Genomic DNA, 16,472 nt, shown 5'->3' with positions numbered 1-16,472 from the left:
AGTTTCGCAAAAAATCTGTGTTTTTACGCGTTTTTGTGCTAATAAAATTATACTAAATAATTTTGAGTGAATAGTGAACTATCTAGATCCGATTCATAACATCGTACCCGCGAAAAAAACCATACTTTCGGTAAAAATTATAGTAACACCGGCGATGTGTCCGGGCTAGGAAAAAGTTGGGGAATTTATATAAAAACATAATTAATAGCGTTAGTGTTAGTGTATAGTGTTAAACCAACGTAAGTGACGTGTATTTTTAGGTAAAACAGTTGTCGTTTCTTTATTTTTACTTTGTGAAATAAAAAATGCCGCGACATTGTTCTGTGTCTGTGCCTTGTAGCAGCAATTATAATAAGTACTCAGGATCTGTCTACATTCTCTTTCCCAACAATATTAACTGTAACTAAGTCACGTCCAAAACCTACAGAAGATGCTGTGCCTACAATTTTTTCCAAATCGACCCTCTTATATGACTGTGCATGTTCCCATAAAGAGAAAACATCCCGATGAAAGAAAACAAGATTTGGAAATTCAGGATGAAATAAATATTGAAAATTATTATTATGAAATGGCAATATATATTTTATATAAAAAAAATATCTTTATCTTTTTATTTACGATTTATGGAAATGGTTACTTGAACATCGAACTACAAATTACTTGATGATAATAGTTAACTCTACCTGATATCCACATTTTTTAAATATGTTAGGCAAATTCTTACAATTATTTTTAATTAAACTTTAAAATGTATTCTGCCCTTATCATATACAATACATTTTCTTAACTTGTCGATAAAGTATAGTTTTCAAATTTTTTAATATTTGGAAACTTTATCACAAGGTATATACGGTATATACTAGCTGCTAAATACTCACTAACGCAATTTTAGGACATGCTTTTTATTATCTGGATTTTATTCTGTTCATCTTATGCTGTTCTATATTTCATATTAATATTCGTGTTTTAGATCTAAATTTTAATGCTATTCAATTACTTTAACGCGATAAAAAGTTAATGTTATTTTTTAATACCTTTGTGTATAATATTTTTCATATTTATATCTGGCAAAACTATCAATAAATACTATTATTTATGCAAAAACTATATGCAGTACCATATGGCACAATTCAAAAGCCCGACTATTGCGGTGATGTCACAAATCGATGTCTCTGGTCTGTATCTCATGTTGGTTATGGCTTTGGTTATGGGCTGAGGCGACAAACGTCATATCCAAACTACTTGCATTTAAATCCCGAATAACTTATGAAAAGGAATACAAACATTTTCAAAAATGGAAACAATTAAAAATCGTGCCAGAAGAAATAAAGTTTTTAACCTATCCTCTCTGTTAAAGTATCATTTAATCTATCCTTGCGGTTAAAGTAATCTTTTATCTACTATTTTAACAGTTGCTATGAAAAAAAAATATTAGAAACTTTTTTAGTGTAAAAAAAATGGATTGGTATGGACGTCAACTGCTTTTTTCTGTCATCGTCTGTCGAAATCTTACCTGAGTCGTAAAACAGAGTACAATATAGAGAATAAAACTATATTGGATTCCAGTGTAACTTTTAAAATGCACGTTAATTTGGACGAGAAGTGTATGCTTGCAACTTGCAATAGAAGGGTAGGTACATAAAAGCGCAACTGTGCACAATGGTAACTTAATATTTTGCGTAAAGGAGATTACTGGGGTAAAACAGCGTGAGTCACTTCCTCTTTGAAGGGGGTGTCGTTTACGCAATAAGACCGTAATTTAAACTATTTTACACGAAAGGCACTTTTCAGGCATCCCCTCTAACATGCAGTTCGAAAATTAGATTCCTAGGTCACGACAATTGAGATATTGCTTTGTATTTAATTTTTGCTTCTGAGTAATTCCAACAATGATACGTGGATTTGAATAAATACATTTTATGAAAGCATTTATTAAAAAGCTACGTTTGCATCTATTGGATGACCCATTCCAATATTGTTGTTGATATGAAAAAATGTTTAATATGAATGTTGCATGGTTTATAAAAGTATATCAGGTTCTCTCAAAAAAAAGTATAGCCTGTCAAGAACAACGACAAGATCCTTGACAGTGATATAGATGTGTCTGTCATTTTAATTTCAAAGTAGTTTATTTTATTTTACAAAGAAATAAGTTGCTACAACTGGAACGCATAGCAGGAAATTAGTATATTTAAAATTTGACTGATAAGTGATTACTTCAAAATATTGTGAAAAAAAAAACTGTATAAAACTGAAAAAATGTAATCGACTTATATTTTATTAAAAAAACGGTATGTGTTAATACAAACCAAACCAAACCAAAACAACGACATATACCAAAAAAATATAAAAAAGAACTATTTCTTACTTTCAAGCTTCAAGAAACTTCTCGCATTTCTTATTATATTTATCAATACTTATAACTTATGTACAAATAAAAATTTGTAATAAGTATTCCACAGGAATTAATGAAACAACATAAATAAAACAAACTATTTTATTAATAATAACACTTACCAAATTTCCTACCTTAAAGGTTGATTAATTAACTTAATCTTATTTTTTTAGACCGGTACCTTTTGACATTATTTTTCTGCAGTACTAAATCCATTATTTACCTATCGTGTGATGTCGATATTTTACAGCTACTCCAGTAGTATATGTTTAGTACGACCCTTGTGCCATATACGAGATCCACTTAGATATCTACGATACGACGAGATGGTATTTAAACTTTACTGATGGTAACTTTATTGGTGTATAAGACTGTGTGCAACTTTACTGGTGTATAATACTCGCTGCCTGGGCTATAAACTGTGCTCTGGGTCTACAGTTAATTTTCCTTCGATTTTTCCTCCACTTGACTTCAAAAGACACAAAACACACATAAAAATACAAATAAAAATGCATCATCTTCCAAAACGCAAGTTGAGACAAAATTATAACCTATAATTTGGCAAAACTTTGACAAGCCTCAAAAATCTAAAGGCGAGTTCATACGCATCAGCGTCCATTTGTCGTTCATCGTTCCGTCAAACCAATAAAATTGAAATAAGATCTGTCATTTTTGAAATAAGCCAATAAAACTGGTTAAAAACAACAGAAGACGACGCATGACGGATTTAAATTTAAACTCATCCAGTTAAAACATATTAGAAACTTTTTTTAGGAAAATAAATAGATTGGTATGGGGACGTCATCTGATTTTCTGCTTCTGTCATCGGCTGTCGAAATCTTACTTGAGAAAAAAAGCAGAGTATAATAATGAACTTTCAAATATCCACCCTTATTTTTTTTGTACAGATTTAGATTCAGTATAAAATTCTTTATTTTCTTATTTACTAAAACTTATTCATAAAACAGCATTTCTGAAAAAGACCGGAAAAGACCACTTCCGGTCTTTACCGGAAGAATTTAACTTTATTAATACTTACCTATATTTTCCTAAACACCAAGGATTACATAATAAATCCCTGGAAAATTTACATTATATTATACCGGATATTTTTTAAGGCGTGGTTAACATTACAATATTTAGAATACTAAATCTGATTTTTTTAAATGCAACACTCTGTATATTCTCGGCGAGGACTGGTGAGGACAGACCTGACGAACGCTACCATTCGCACCGGGTGGTATGAGACATTTGAATGCATTTTTTTCTTTCGCTACGATTTCCATTAGCAATTTTTTGCTTGCTTCTGGGACACCCTGTATCCTGTATATATGGATATACATATTAATTTAACCAATCCAGATCAATTCATGTTTATTTTCTTCCACAGTCGCAATACCTTTCAGTGAAAATCTGTAGTTTGTCCAATGAGGCGGAAGATTTCGAGATATGCCTTGTAGAATGTAGAATGTTTAGGAGGGGAGTTAATCACCGCGACCTTATAGATTTATTGTGTGTTCCCCTTTCTTGAGTTATAACTCATCATACAGTCTCAGGGCTTTAAGAAAAGCCAGTATCTGAGACGGCTCCACAGAGGCCAGCTCTCCATCCTCGACATCAGCCGTACCAAGGTTCATGGCACGAATGGTCGTCGTCTCGGCGCACTCAGTGATAAGGTGTTTTGGTGTTTCCCCATTTTTCCCACAAAATCTGCATTCGCCGTTGTTTCTCAGTTTCAGCCTACTGAGGTGTTCGTTGAGGAGACAGTGTCCTGTTAGAAACCCCGTGACAATCCGAAGATTGTTTTTACTTAAATCAAGGAAAACCTTTTTTCTCGGTCATAAGTTCTAAGGAACTTTTTCGAGTGTCTTAGACCATTGGAGGACACCCATTCCAAGTTACGGATGGAGTCTTCCAGATTCTTCAGTTCCGCTTTCAGTTGGTTCCCGTTTGGAAAACAGAACGGTTCTGGTCCAGTTAGTGGAGTGTTCGCTCCTTTTCTAGCTAGATCATTTGCTTTTTCATTGTCTTCTATCCCTTGGTCAGCAGGCACCCAGAGTAGGAGGACTTTATTTTTTTTGCCTAATTTGTTGTCTTCTGTTGAGCTTCTCTAGGCATTCTTTGACCAACTTCGAATTGATGGTTACTGAGTTGATCGCGTTAAGTGCTGCTTGACTATCGGATAGGATGGTAATTTCCTGTTTTCGATAGTTCCTATCTAAGATAAATTGTACGCATCTTTCGATAGCGCAAATTTCTGCCTGAAGGATACTGGGGTCGGTGCCCATTGGTTCGGAGTATTCAGTTTTCGGCCCAAATACTCCTATCCCTGTCCCTGCTTTGGTTTTGGAAGCATCAGTATATTACGTGATGGTATGGTCTTTTATATGCTGAGTAAGCGTTTCTTTCTTCCAATCCTTTTTATTACTCAATACTACAGTGAGGTGTTTCTCAAAGTTGTAAATTCTTGGTATGTCATCCACTGGGAGTTGGAGAAGTGGAATTTTCTTTTTGAGGGTGTTCCAAGCCCCTGACCTGAAAATTCTCCCAGTACTGTTTCCGTCAGTAACCATTCTAATCATTGTCGCATTGGCATAACTACCGACGACAATATGCAGTGGTGTTAGGTATAGAATGACCTCCATTGCTGCTGTTGGACATGTTCTCATGGCACCTGTGATGCAGATACATGCCAGTCTCTGTACTTTGCACCGGTTTTGCCTTGCTGTACGTTGCTCTAGTTTTGTATACCAAGCAACTGCTCCATAAGTAATCATGGGCCTTACTATCACGGTATACATCCAGCGCAAAATGTTAGGGGCGCAGCCCCACCTATTTCCCGCCAGTCTTCTGCATATCATGAGAGCCTTTGTGACTTTGCTGGTAATGTTCTTAATATGCCTGTTCCAGAGAAGTTTACTATCCAGGGTTATTCCCAGATATTTCACTTCCTGTGATGGCAGTATTTCCTTCCCATCTAGATGGATTCTTTTCAAGTTTTTCAAACTTCGCTTTCTGGTGAATGGCACTACTGCGGTTTTATCTGAGTTAATACTCAGCCCGACAGTCCTGCACCATCTCTCAGCGATGCGGAGTCCTCTTTGGATAATATCACACAGGATGCCTTCATGTTTCCCCCGTGCAATGATGACTATGTTATCTGCGTACCCTTCTAGATATGCCTTCCTAAAATGACAAATAATAACTGTTATGTATCTTCTTTTTGGACAGACTATCATTTAGTTAAAATAAATCTTCTCTTTGGACATATTATAATATAGTAGAAATAACGGCATTTTACTTCTTCGCATTAATTAGCCACCCGGTATAAAATTTCTGAAGGGTCCAGAAATAAGCAGTAAGAAATAAGGAGCAACTCGGTTACCAATATACAGGGTGGTCCGAACTGTATTCCGGAAACTTCGGCAGCATATTCTGTAAATAAAAATAAGTAAAACAGTTTGTCCTAAAATACTTAGTTTCGGAGATACATTGTGTAGAAGTTTCATTTTTATTTCGATTTTTTCCAAATCATTTATGAAGTAACTTCAATATTTGGATGAAAATTGGTGTCTGGGTGTTTTTTTAACATGAGAAATTTGATTTTAATGTTAATATAACTCCTATTTGTAGGGGTGGCCACCTACACTGTTTTTGAAGAGTAATAACTTTTCGTCCGTACCTGTATAAAACTACTTAGGGAAAAAATATAATTTTCCATGACTTTTTACGTAAAATATATTATCTCTCGGTGAAAATAACTACGAGCAACCGTTCTTAAGATATTTAAAATTTAAATAGTCAATACATGTCATTATTGACAAAAAATAAAGACACGTTTAGTAGATAGTTATTTGACTGAAATAATAAATTTGAAAAATTTTTATTTCTTTCAAATCAATCATAAACTTTTCTGCGAAAAAATAGCGCCCTCTATGAGTAGGAGTAATATTGACCTCAAAATCAAATTTCCCATGTCAAAAAACTCGCAGACACCAATTTTCTTTCAATATATTAACGTTACTTCATAAAGTATTTGGAAAAAATCGAAATATAAATAAAACTTCTACACCCTGTATCTCCGAAACTAAGCATTTTAGGACATACATTTATACGAACTTTTTTACTTATTTTTATCTGCAGAATACGCTGCCGAAGTTTCCGGAATACAGTTCGGACCACCCTAATTACTAAAATTAAAAATATGTCAATATAAAAATAATAAATACACATATTAACCAAAAACGTTTTTTAAATTGAAAGTTATATTAATTAGTTGTCATGCCATAAAGTGATAGATAATAAATAATTAGAAGCATAAAGTAAAATAAACAAACCATCTGAAGTTTCAAAGCCAAATCACAGACTTTACTGCACAACAAAATAAAAAAGTCATGTTGAAAATTCTAAATATATCTAGACAAGACACTGCCATACTATTAAATTTTGAGCTTATTTATACCGGGATATTACTGACAAGTCAAGCATCATTTATTTGACAAGAATAGATTCAGACAGTAGTTGTTTTTCGCGACGAGTAAAACAAGAGCATTGTTCCGTAGACACTTCCAGAACTTTTCCATGTATTTTTTGTATGTTGGATGTTTCGACTGTTATTGAACTTATTTTTCTTTAGGAATATTTTATTTTCTATAGGATTCTATAGGATGGTTCAGAAAATAGAAAAAGCTTTATATTATTATCATGTTTAATCTTGAGATTTTTACTCCAACTTGTTTAATAAAATATGTTTGCAATAGTAGCGCCCATTTTAAAATTATTTTTATGGACATACAGAAAATACAAATATATCTTTACAATAAAAATGTAGGGTTCTCGAAAAAATATATTCGTCTCTTACATACAGGGTGGCGAACCTCATTAGCATCGGTTGATTATACGAAAATAGAAAGATGGCAAAATAGGACAAGTAGTTTTTTAAACAAACGCTTATCAGAAAGATTCCTATTTGGATATCTTTGAGCATAAGCCCTGGAGGCTAAGAAGCAATTTTTCTCACAAAATAAAATCACAAGTACACATTCATTCGTTCCGCCAGCAGATACTGCTCTATTTTTCTTGATAAAATAATGAATACGTACTTACTATTGTGGGTAAATTTAATTAAACAGCTACAAATCTAAATAATAAAGTCCATAAACTAATGTCGATTTTGTGAATAGTCCTTAACTGTCACTAGAAAATTGGCATGGCGATATCAGCCATCTTGATTGCCATTTTATTGAAAAGTGGTTTTTTATTCAAAATCGGAGTTAGATAGGTATAGGAAACCCAAATGTAGTTTGAAAGAGCATTTGAATCTGCTTCGATTTATTTTAAAACATAGAGAGTGTTGCATAGAAATAACGAAGTTTTTATGTAAAATAAATATTTAAAATATATCAGCAATTTTTGGTACTCCTGTATAAATTTAAGGAAGGAATAAAATTTTTCTAAAGTTTATATCTCTAACATTAAACTCACAAGCACAACAATTAATTCTGAAAAGTAGCGTACAGGGTGTTGATAATCTATTCTATTGTAACATGGATATATATAAATATCTCAAAAACAAAAGATTTTAAATATTTTTAGGCCCAAGAATCTAAAAATGAAATAAAATACCGGCAGTTCCATAAGAAAAAACAATAAAATTAAAAATATAACTTTGGTATGGTTTGGTTTGGTTTGGTTGTTGTTCTGAAACACCCTGTATATTTCAAACTATTTTTAAAGAGTGCACATTGTCCCCCCACATATACCCATAAAATATTTTGTTCCTAAATCTTTTCGTTTTCGTATAATCAACTGAGGCGAATGAGGTGGGCCACCCTGTATATTATGTCGTATTTATATTATGTCGTATATCAGTATATCGTATAAACTATTAGTTTTAAAAGACAACCGTTTCTAAATATTATTCTTAAACACCTTATAACACATTAAAACCAACTTTCCACTTTAAAAATTATATAAATAATCAAACTGAATGTAACGATTGGGCAACCAGTTATACAAATATTTACAGCAACGCGTTATAGAAATCGATTGTCCGTTTGAAATCCGTTCATTTTGTTCAATCGGGTCGGTACGAAGATTTGCCACCGTGTGGCTCTACTAACGCCAAAGAAATTCTTAAAATAATTCAGTCAATTAATAAATAGATTTATTTGTAACGTGAACGTATGATTATGTATTAAACTATTATACCATATCGTCAAAAAGTTTCATTACCATGTGCAATTTGATTTTTAAAAATAATATAATTTACATGTAGGTAGGAAATTAATTTTTCTCAAGAATAATTGTAGGTGTGTTTTGTAATTTTTTAGTAAAATTTTATATAAATACAATCACTACAAACATATTTCATCAGTTTCTTGTTATAATAGTTATAATATGAACGGTAGAGTAGCCGCATTTAAAGATGTAGCCATTGGTTTGGCTAAAAAATAATTCACATAGTGTTCCATGTATATGCCCCATGTGCCACCCTCTGTATCCTCCAGTGGTTTCGTGCACTACAAAACCCCATCATCAATGAATCAAATAAAACATTCGTCCGATTTAAATGAAATTTGGTATGTCGCTAGATTGGATCAAGGGCAACTTGATCGTATATGACACGTGTCACTGTAACAGTTAGTTTTGACGTAAGAAACGTCAAACGTTGATGTCCTCCGATTGCGACTAAATTTGGTGGGTAGGCAATGTGAGCGACAGTGCACATGGTCCAACCCTTCAAAGTTGGTTAGACGTTTCGTTTACATCTTCATCAGGGTGGGACTAACAATTCTATATTGAAGAAAAATGTGGGACGATTTGGGCATAATTGGGGACGGGCTACAGGATGATGCCCTCGACGTTTCGAACCGATGCCTCTAAATGAACGATATCATCAGGATTTTTCTTAATTATAGGTCAATTGGAACCAACCTAGTCACGTGGATAGTGGTACCCGAATGGAGTACTCAGATGGACAGACAGACAGACGGAAGTAAGAGGTTTCACTTCAAATATGCGCACTTAGTGTACAGGGTGTCCCATTTTAGTTGAAATCATGCAGTATCTCCGTTATTCGTGAAGATAGAAGGGTGCGGTTTGCACAAACCTTTGCCAATTTTTTGTCAAACGGAAGATGCTGTCAACAAAATTCGTTACTGAGGTACAGGGTCTTTCCGAAAATTTTGCAATTTGGGACAGCCTCCGTACTCTGTTATTATGGAAGATATCGAGAAGTTGAAAACTGATTTTTGTAGAACTTTTTACGTAGAATACAGTGACGTAGTCTGTTTTTCTACGATAAAATATTTTTGAAAATATGAACTAATGTTATGTTTTTTCAAATGGAACACCCTATATATTTATAAATCATATGATTCGCTTTGCTATGAGCTTCAAAAATATATATCAGTATATATTTATTTTCACTATTTACTGCAATATTTAAAATATGTAATTTTCTTATTAGTAGGCCGTGATAAATAACAAAAAATCAAAATGTATTTCCTAAAATAGTCATACACATATTAAAATTTTACTTGGAATTGATATATTTTACTTTTGTGCTATTACCACTGAATCTCTGAACATATTTTTTCTTTTTTTTATAACGGGATGGGTTTGCAAATATCTACAAGCTTGCATTATTAAAGCATTTTCCAGGTGGATTAGTTGCCAGGATATATTTTATATTTCAAAAATCCCCAAAATCAGAAATCGAGAACGGACAAATCCGAGAATCAGTGAGGCTATCATATGGGTCCATTGGTTCCAATTCATTGATTTGAAAAAATAATAATTTGATAAAATTCTAATATTTTCGTTGTAAGTTAAGTTGTGAGGGGAACCCTATCTTGCTAAAAGTAGGCATATTTTACGTAAATTAGCTAAAGGAGTATTTAAAAGTTCCGATACGATACAGTACGTCTGTCCGTTCTGTAGCTACGGGGTATCCGTGAGAGGGGAAACGATATTCTCTCGATGTTTTTTGTAAAAAAATAGACGACGCGCCCCATCAATAGAAATTCAACAAATTTGCAAGTAGCCAATAAAATGAGTGGGCGGAGCGATTTGCGGTGACGCACTCGTCAAATCGACGTATAAAATATATTGCTGTTTATTTAAATGTTTTTTGTCCGCATTCCTTTCATAGACACAGATCCAGCAGATGTACTGTAGCTTCCAAGATTTACAAGTACTTAGCGGTAGAGAGTTAAGTTTTCCTAATATATAAAGACTTTATTAGTGGCTCTCAATATAAAAGAAGAGACAGATAGCAGTATACTTTTAATAATTCTTTAGTTTTTTTTATTAACAATCATGGCCTACTAATAAATATGATCTTTTAAGAGAGTGTGAGAAGTTTATGGTAAGAGTTCATATAATTTATAAATATACAGGGTGTTCCATTTAAGAAAACATAACTTTAGTTCATATCTGAAAAAATATTCTTTTCGAGAATAACAGACTACGCCACTGTATTCTACGTAAAAATATTTACAATAAACAGTTTTTACCGTCTACAATCCTTAACACTAATAAAGATACAAGGGGTGTCCCAAATTGCAAAATTTTCAAAAAGTTAGAAATGAAGAGGGCTATGAACATTTTGTTTAGAGCATCTTCCGTTTCCTTTTTGCTACTTCTATCTTCGCGAATAACGGAGATACCGTATGATTTCAACCAGAATGGGACACCCTGTACATACCATTTTTTTTATTATTATCTCTGAAACTATAGAAATATATTTACTCATATCATAGCTTTATGTAAAGTGATCTGAATGGAAGCCAAAAATGCAATTATATACAGAGTGTTCTATTTAAAAAAAATACAACTATAATATTTTTAATTAATTCACTCTGTATCTTGTTAATATATTTTTAAATAATTCCAACTCTAACAGTCCTTCAACGAATCTAAAACTTACAATTTGTAAAAATCTAATCATTTAGCGAAAATACTCCGTGTCGTATGTGGTGAATAACTTTGTTATTAATTCGGAATATTGGGACAATGTTTATCGGTATTTATCGGATTCATATAAAAAATATACATTGGACCATTAAAAAAAGCTGCCGTTTCCATCGTTGAGCCAATATGTAAATATAATATTTTACAAATAATAGATATGATTTCTTCATATCAGATGGCAGATATTTCATTATCATAACGATACCTAAAACACCGATAAAGCTGGTTTAATTTCTTTTTACTAGGTAATACAGCAGATAATTTATCTTGCAATCCCCCATAATTTACAATACAGTAGCAGTTTAACTTATCATTTAGCAGTTTATTGAAACCCTGCGCCACGTCTGGTCTCGAATAATAACAAAAATTCTTGTCGAGCAGGTAGCGCCCTCGAATTATCTTTTTATGTGCATATGTATATGCATAAATATGTAGGTACTAAACCACACCTTACTGAAACTGTATTGTTACTTAGTTAAATATTATGCTAAGCACAGAAAAACTGCCCCATAAAGTTAAACAAACATACCAGCACCACCGTAAGCTGTAAGTAAGGTGAGCCGCTGCTGATTAGGCGACATCGGCTCTGAGCAAAATAAATTTAGCGCCAGTTCTTTTACAACTCAATTCTGGCGATACGGTTATCTTCGGTAAGTCTCACCTCGACTCTCGAGTTAGTGTGCGGTCCACAGTCGGTGAGAATAAAATTTGCTCCAACGGTTGTGTGGTTTATGAAAAGCCCCCCTTCAGTACTAGTGATAGGAAAAATCGATTAATTTCAATAAACGAGTATTCGAGTTTCAAGCGATTGCAATAACCGAGTGATCGCTCCAGCGAAATATCATTCCTATTTAAATATGGTTTTTCACCCATTGCTTGTTGTAAGTACTCGTTAACACCAAGCGCCAAGCAGTAAGTTGCGTGCGCAGTAATGAACGGCAAGTAGCAAGCGGCGAGCGATTCGCTTGATCGCTTGGTTTAGTTTATTTCAAAGCATTGTCGATGTATAGGTAGTAAAATTTTGTCCTTCAGATACGCAACGGATAACGTCGTATAAATTTGCTACCTGCAATGTATGTAGAAAATTCGCTCGGCTTTTTATCGAGTATGTCACATTAAAATCGGATTTCAATTTATTTCATTCTAGGATCGCTTTTATTCGTCTCTTAGTACTCGTCACTTGCATCGCTCGTTCATAATAGAGCGATGTCGGTTATTTCAATAATCGACTATCCCTGAGTTATCCCATCACTATTCAGTAGGGTGTCCGTTATTTCCCAAATTAACTAATTAATTTATTTAAATTAATTAATTAATTTAAATTAATTAAGATAATTCGATACAAGTAATATTTAGGATAAAAACCTGACACAAAAATTTGACACACATATTTACGAACACTGAAAGGCAAGAAAACAGTAACCTGAAATTATTGTTTTGACAAATTGATCATAGATGGCGCAATATTAGTTTTCCATATTAAAGTTGGTAAAGAAATATTGTTTTATTGAAAAAAGAATGGCTCTAGATCCTTTTTTAGTCAAAATCAAAAGGCGCAATTAAAATTTGCAGTGAATGATAGAAAAATTTGATTATAAACTATGTGCATAATTTTGACCGCGAATAACTTTTAAAGGAATGTTTTTATGGAAAAAACTAAAGAGACCTTTTTTGTAGAGCCTAAAATTTTGTATTAAAATATGTCTTTGTTGAAGCTGTAGGTTTGTTTGCTTTAAAGATAAAAAATTAAATACAAAAGGACAGAAAATCCCATGTTATTTAAATGGGAAAAGTATCATAACTCCGGCACGGTTGAAATTAAAAATTTAGAGCTTGTTTACGTTGGATAATTGTTTTAGACCAAAAACAAAAATTTCAAAGGGCGGCACCAAAAAAAATATCAACTTGGGAAATAACGGACACCCTACTATTCAGTACAAATTTTTCACAAAAATTGTGTCAATTTAGTTATTATTTTAATATACATATAATTATTGTACAGTGTGATTGAAAAAAAAAATTAAACTATATTTAACCAACATCAACACATTTTAAACTATATCTAATAACAATAAAAATAAATAGCAAACCAAAACATGAGATTTTGCTACAGGTATTCGACATATCGACCGTCTTCTGTTACGGAGAGATAACATAAGTGCTAAGTACTTCTAATTCTCGTCTAGATTATAAGGACAATTTAAAAATAAGAACCTTCATTCTTCTGCAGACATATCCATAGATCCAGAGGCACTAAGTCCGGCGGCCTCGACGGCCATACCGGCTGGGCTCTTTGTTATCTATTTAATTATTCTTGAAATCGGGTGCAAAAATTTGCTGATAACTTCAGCGTTCTGAGGCGGTGCCTCGTCTTGCTGGAAAGATATGTTTTCGAGTTCCATTAGGGGCATATCACCAATAAGGGGTCCAAAGCCTACTTGTTAAAAGTGGCTAACTTTTAAAAATTCTATATTTCGAAGGAGCTTATAACAAAATATCAAGTGTGCTATATTATTGGATAGGTAATTTTAAATTCTTTTCAGTTTATTAAAATATACACGGTGTCCCAAATAAAAAATCAATTTTTCTGTTAATAAATCTTAAATTTTTAATTTAAAAAAAAATTATACTTAAACCATTAAATTCTACGTAAAAAAGGTGCTTTGGAAATGTTTTCATAGAAATACAAAATTTTCCATAGCAAAAAAGTTACAGCGATTTGTTAAAAATGCATATTTCTGAAAAAACACCCCGTAACTCTGACACGGTAACAAATATAGATGTGCGGTTTTCACCATATCATATTTTTGATGAAAATTGAGCTCCAGACACCGGTATTAGTTTTCGTCTATCTCCTATAGAAAAGGGTGTTTCCCTCCTATAGAAAAGCGTCCAATTTGACCCACCCTGTACAATATATCAAAATTTTTCGTATTTAATATATTGGTATTATAATATTTCCCTAAATAATACGTATAAAAATCTTCAAAATAAAGAGTGCTCTGATAGAATTAGGAAGGAAGGAAACGTCGCATTGGATATTGGCATCGATATAAAATGTTAACACTTCTCCCGTAGCCTTATATACAAGGCCTGTAGTTAAGATGTCCCTGTTCCATTTGATTTTTGACCGATGGCGGAAAGAGTCGCGCGCCCGGCTCTCACCTAATCTGCATATACAGGGTGGTGCGACGTGGCGGGGCGCCCGGCTGAATTTACGACCTCAATAAACGGGCAACGGGCCGCCGACGGCCACACGGACCGCGACCGTCAACAAATGTCGCCTCTCGTTACCGGCCGCAGCGGCGGCGGCTGCCAGGCAAAAGCTCCGCCACATCGAGATAAGAGAGCGAGGCGTGAGAACCAGTCGGATTTTATACTATACGAGACAATAAACAGTGTAAAACCTATCATTTTGTCCAGGCTTCGAATTAACATCGTTGGAGAAATGGGTAAACTTGGTCGAAACGATGTGTGAAGCAACCATTTCAATTAGAGGGCTAGTCTAAAAAAAAACAGTGTGTGCACTATGTGCGCATATTTGACTTGTTACTAACAGCTATTAAATTGAAGGATTTGAAGGACTGAAGGACATAAATTAATCGAAAAAAAAGTTAAGGATATTGTGTTTTCGTTAGGAAGAAAATTTTTTATAAAAAATGTGTTATAACTATTAATACCTGTATCGTTTGTGTTTAAAAAAAATACTGTTTGTAAACATAAAAAATTGCACCCAAACAAATAAAAAGCATTATCATCAAAAATGTACATTTAATTTTTTTTAGAATAGAACTTGTTTGCGTGTTGCTAAGCGGCAGTTTGCGATATTCTGGTTATTCTGTCATCGATAATATGAACAGACGTCATTTAACAATAGAGGAAGCAAATCAAGCCATTGGGTTGATTCTTGGCGATGCGCGACAGATCGATATGGCTGATCGATTTAAAGTCACCTAAAGCAAAGAATATTATAGTTAACAGAAGTAGTAATAGAATTATCTTTGCCTAAAGTGTAATTTCTAGGCTTAAAAAACGATTTAATGAGACTGGATCTGTCATGGAGAGGCATAGGGAGGGTCGACCAAGGTCGACAAATGCTAAGGAGGACCGAAGCTTATTGAGAGGAGCTAGGATGGATCCTGCAAGAAACTACACGTTGCTCAGCCAGAACCTTTTGGCTGTCAGCAGAGTACGTATTACCCCTCGGACGGACTTAAATCGATTAAAAAAGCAGGTTTACATTGCTATAGGCCTAAAAGACGCCCTCCGTTGACCGCAAGATTTAGGTTGAGGTCATAAAGCTCAACGTTTGCTATGGTGTAATGAAAGAGCTAACTCGAATGATGAGTGGCATACTGCGATGTTCAGCGATGAAAGCCGCTTTTGTCTTCGTGATAACAGACGTACAGTTCGTGTCGAGCCTAAGAAATACAAGACTTAACGACCGATATGTTCAAGAAGGGCATCCATTTGGAGTTCGAGGTGTAATGATCTAGGGTGGAATTTTCTACGGAGGCCGAACGGAATTGTATGTCTGTGAAGGTACAATGACAGGTAAAATTTATGCTTACGACATCATTGGAGGATCACGGAGGGCGTCTTATAGGCCTATAGCAATCTAAACCTGCTTTTTTAATCGATATAAGACCGTCCGAGGTGTAATACTGTAGCATTTTTTATTTCCTTTAATAAAATTGAATTTAAAAATCTATTTTTATTTAAATTTCTTAGTATTGGCGCCATCTATTTGCTAGATGCCAAAGATACCAAACTCCATTTGTTACAGGTCACTTGTTTCGATATTTAATTTTTATTAGCGCATCTATTCGCTAGATGTCAAACTTCATTTCTTACAGTTTACTTGTCTTGTTTATTAGCGCCATCTATTCGCTATATGCCAAACTTCCTTAATTGTATTTCACTTGTCCCAATCTCACGTCGCTGTGGATTGCGATTTTCTGTTCTAATGATTTCGATCATAAGGATATCACTTTTTTCTCTCATTTTGTCTGTGGTGAATAGGGTTTTTTGTTTTCGTTTCTGAAACTGAGAAGAAGGGTCTTTTGCTGGGAATTTGGATCTGAAGAAGACGCGTTTCGGC

Source organism: Sitophilus oryzae, unplaced genomic scaffold, assembly GCF_002938485.1.
Source record: "Sitophilus oryzae breed Bouriz unplaced genomic scaffold, Soryzae_2.0 scaffold_359_pilon_pilon, whole genome shotgun sequence".
In the NCBI taxonomy this organism is placed as follows: Eukaryota; Metazoa; Arthropoda; class Insecta; order Coleoptera; family Curculionidae; genus Sitophilus; species Sitophilus oryzae.
This window is presented reverse-complemented; position numbering follows the sequence as displayed.